Genomic DNA, 4,768 nt, shown 5'->3' with positions numbered 1-4,768 from the left:
TAGCATAGGGAGAGCGGAGGGCCGCAGAAGAAGAAATGGCATCATTATCTCTATATGTAAGGTACCAGCAAGGGGCCTGACACAGGGCTGGAAATCAGCATTCTCATTGGTCACTTCTCTTGTATCTTTAATTAAGTTTTTGGTAGAATTCACATTGGGGAATTGGTTTCCATGTAAAATTATGTTTTTTTATCAACTTCTATAGAGAACTAGGGGGCGCTGTGGGGCAGCTTTAGTGCTGGGATTTGTGTTCATTTACCTACAAAATTATCCTAATTGTACGTGACAGTATTCGTAGCGCAGTGCTAGCATTAGTAAGTACACTCTTAATTTTAATCGTTTATCACCGATAACCAAATATATTTTATTTTGCATTTGTTTTGTTATTGTTACAGATAATGAGAACTGCATCAGATCCCCAGACATGGAATGGCCCAATGAGAGAAAAAAATCAGTGTATTGCAAGAACAATTTCTCTCATATACAAGTGATATGATTTCTGTATTTTTTTCATCAATTTCAGTTCTGATTTTTCTTATAACTCTACTAATATTAGGCGTCTTCATCTCATACCGAGACTCCCCCATAGTGAGAGCCAACAACCGGAGCCTGAGCTTCCTCCTCCTTGTCTCCATCAAGCTGAGCTTCCTCAGTGTGTTTCTGTTCCTCGGTCGCCCTGTGGATATAACCTGCATGCTGCGCATCATCACTTTTGGAATCACCTTCTCCATAGCTGTCTCTTCTCTCCTGGCCAAGACTATCATGGTTTGTGTTGCTTTCAAAGCCACCAAGCCAGGGAGCTCATGGAGAAAATGGCTGGGAGTCAAACTGTCCAATTCTGTAGTCTTGTTCTGCTCATCCATTCAAATAATCATCTGCATGACTTGGTTGGCCATTTCTCCTCCCTTTCAGGAACTGGACATTCACACTTCCCCTGGAACCATCATCATTCAGTGCAATGAGGGCTCAGCTATTGGCTTTTACTCAGTTATTGGGTATATGGGGCTTCTGGCAGCTGTTAGTTTTGTTTTAGCATTTTTAGCTCGGAGCTTACCGGACAGTTTTAATGAGACCAAGTACATCACTTTCAGCACCTCAAGCATGGGCCTTTTAGCCTGTATGTATATATATATATATATATATATTTATTAGCTTTAGCACCGGGGTTTTTTTTTTTTTTCTTTTCTTTTATATACAACCACACAACACCCAATAACTTCTGTCAAACTGTTTATGAAGCCAGTTGCATGGGGGTGTGTGTGCATTACACACGGGGAGATGCCAAACTGTGCCAGTAGGTGTATAGGCAGAACAACATGTACAGGGGAACCTCTGCACAAACACTATGTTCCTTCCCAGGATGCAAAGTGACTGACACTGAGCTCAGAGTTTGTGTCTCACTATTATAAACAGGCTGCGTATGGAACCCCCAGTCTGTATGGCACCCCCAGTCTGCATGGCACCCCCAGGCTGTATGGCACCCCCAGGCTGTATGGCACCCCCAGGCTGTATGGCATCCCCAGTCTGCTCAGCAAACTCTTGTTTTGTTTGTGTTGTAACTCTTGCATAATAGAAATGAAGGAGACTGTGTCTGTAAGTTAAATTTTACATTTTCCGGGGAAGCCTGTATGTCGGGCAGGAGTTGGGTTGGGATCTTTTGGAAAAGAGATAATAATGGCAGAATTTGAGCTTCAGGTAAAAGACATTTTCTGCCGGCAGGATTATGTATTGCTTAGATCGTATGATGTGATTATATAATGTATCTATGTGTGGGGATATTTTTGAAAGATTTAACATGAAACATGGCTCCTTTAGAGGTTTTGATGTGCTCCCACTATACTTTATGGAGGAAAAACCCCTTATTCTGCACATGCTTAATATTACGGATTAGGACCTGATTCTGTTCTTTTCGAAAAAGTACTGCAGTAAAATTAAAGGAGGTATAAGGCAAACCAACTGCTTTAAAATATTTAATGGAAAGCATAAATTTTGGGTGAAGCTCAGTCCTGGCCCGGATGGCATTGGAGGGGTTAAACACCCTCCGGCAAATGTTTCTATTTCTGGGAACAGGGTTTTGTGTATTACCCTGGTACCCAAGTACTGTAGGCAATGCTTTACTTAAGGCCATATCCATGATGCCTGCCCTAAGGGTAAGTGCTGGGGCAATTGTGCTAATGTGGGCCATGGAGCTGGCGCTTGCATACAGCCAAGCGGTTGGATATATGGGGAAGCCAGGAGCATCCGGCTAGAAACTGCCCCAGAGTTTGAGCAGCTGGGGTGCCCTATGCAGGGATTGTGAGAAGGGCTGAACCCCCTGAGGCTGAAGGGGTGAGGGGAATCTGGGGGTGGGCTGTCTCTTAGGGACAATTCTGAAAATGTTGTTGCTGAAACTGAATTATTCCCTGTGATTGAGCCAATAGCTGAGGGGGCTACACTGGAGAGTGTGGGGGAGGGGCATACAGTGGAAGAGGGTGGGGCCCATGATGGGAGCCAAACTGCAGGTGTATTGGAGGAATTCTTGATTGGAAGTGCTGTGAGTCCACTTTCTGATGGAAATATCCCTGGAGAGATTGTCTGGGACACGGCTGGGGATGAGGTGGGGGAGTCAATGGACGTGCAAAGTGGGAACAAAAATCTTGCTGTGCATGAAATGTGTAGTCCGGCTAATAGAGCTAAACCATCTACTGTCTTTACTGCTGGGGATTTGGGGGAGTTGCTTCATGTTCCAGCCCTGAGACTCCTGCAATTTGGAAAGTGAGGGAAACCCGCAGAATGTTTGTTTCTTCAGCTGTAGTTCTACAGAATCCCAATATGGCTGCATGGTGTAACAACTGCACATTTGCATGTCTCTAAAGATAGTCTCCCTAAGTATAAGGGGGTTTGTATCAGTGGGGGGAGAGGGCTGCTGGGCTGGATCATCTACAGAATCTGTGTGGGGATGGTTTCTGTGTCTGGGAATGTTGTTTCAATTCTTACACCTGTGCGTCCTACCCGAAAGTATGGGCTCGATACTCATGTGTCCATGGCTTTCGCCAATGAACAGCATGTGCGGGCAGATCCACCTTTGCTGAAGCTAGGGTGAGACCCACCAAGTCTTGGCCTAGGGTCAAGCCCAGAGGACTATGACACCCATCCAGGGTGCACAAATCTTGCCTTGGTAAGGCTCCAGCTGGCAGCTGGAAGGAATAAAAGAAAATTACCTCCCACCCGCCTAATGGCTGGGGCAAAGGAAGTGCAGCATGATTAGGCAGAAGGAGCATGTGCGAAGCCCCCGACAAAAAATAAGCCAGCAGTTCCCTAATGGGAACACAGCCCCTCTGCTTTCATCAAGCTTCAGCTTCATCACAATTAGCAATAATCACGCCTCAGTTTGACCTCATTGGCTATTATACTGCCCCTGCGCAGAGCTCTTACATCCCCTTTAACTTGCCAATCACTAGTACAGCAAGCACAATGGCACATTCCCTCCAGGCCAAACTCTATGAAGCTGAGGTCGGACCTGCTGGGAAGGCAGGAAGTTATGGGTAGGGATGTAGCGAACCTCAGAAAAAAAGTTCGCGAACCCGTTTGCGAACTTTTGCCAAAAAGTGCGAACTTTTGCGAACTTTGTGAACCCCATAGACTTCAATGAGAAGGCGAACTTTAAAACCTAGAAAAGCCATTTCTGGCCAGAAAACTGATTTTAAAGTTGTTTAAAGGGTGCCACGACCTGGACAGTGGCATGCAGGAGGGGGATCAAGGGCAAAAATTTCTCTGAAAAATACGTTGTTGACACAACGTTGCGTTTTGTGCTGTAAAGGGCAGAAATCACACTACATTTCTAAACTTGTGTAATAAACTGCTTTTACAAGGACTATTGGGTTACAGCAGATGATCAGCAGGACAGCTGTCCCCAGCAGCTACATACAGAGCAGTAGAAAGTAGATTACTAGTCAGCAAAGCTACCTAAACTGTCCCTCAAACCCCTGCACAGCTCTCTCCCTATGCTAACTCAACAAGCACACACAGGCAGAATGTAAAATGGCTGCTGGGCTTCGGTTTATATATGGAAGGGAGTGGTCCAGGTTGGAGAGCTGCCTGATTGGCTGCCATGTATCTGCTGGCTCTGGGGTGAGAGGTCAAAATTTGGCTCCAGCTAAGGCGAACCCAAAATTGCGAACATCGCTAAAAGTTCGCGAACTTGCGAACACCCGATTTTCGTGCGAATTAGTTCTCCGGTGAACAGTTCGCTACATCTCTAGTTATGGGGGAGCAAAGAGATGCCACAAGCAATGTTACTGTGATTATGTCAGTGAATTTGTCAGGGTCTAATTGAGTTGTTTATTTCAGGAGAAATCCAGGCATATTTTTGTCTCTAAGGGGGAAAATTTAGAGAAGGGGGAAAAAATGCAACTCCTTCTATAGGAAACTTCAATATGGCCGTACCCCCCCGACAGAGCTGTGCAATGGGGCACCCTAAAATCAGTCACTTTGCATATGCAAATCAGCATGCCTGGGAAGGTATATAGTGTCTGTGCAATGGTTTCCCTGTACTTAGCGTGGGGTTTTGCCTATAGACCTTCTGCCTTTCCCCCATGGTGAATGGACTGGGCACATGTTGGGGGTACTGTAGTAGATCTAAGGGATGTTTTATAACTGTACAAGCAAGTGTAGTCTTCAGGCAAAGGTGAATCCAATGATCCTTGCCCCTTAGTGCCTTTTGGCCTGTGGGTCAGGGATAAAGGGGTTTTTATAAGCCTTTGGGTGAATGTGAAGCCAACAACCTTTG

The 4,768-nt window shown here is 45.4% G+C and overlaps 1 pseudogene; it reads right to left on the bottom strand.

Annotated features, from left to right (window-relative positions):
* Positions 1–3,254: 3,254 nt before the first annotated feature.
* Positions 3,255–3,409, bottom strand: LOC116412581 (annotated as a pseudogene).
* Positions 3,410–4,768: the final 1,359 nt, after the last annotated feature.

The sequence above is a fragment of the Xenopus tropicalis genome, chromosome 7, assembly GCF_000004195.4.
Source record: "Xenopus tropicalis strain Nigerian chromosome 7, UCB_Xtro_10.0, whole genome shotgun sequence".
NCBI lineage: Eukaryota > Metazoa > Chordata > Amphibia > Anura > Pipidae > Xenopus > Xenopus tropicalis.
The sequence above is the reverse complement of the archived record's forward strand: the minus strand, read 5'-3'. Positions and strand labels throughout refer to the sequence as shown.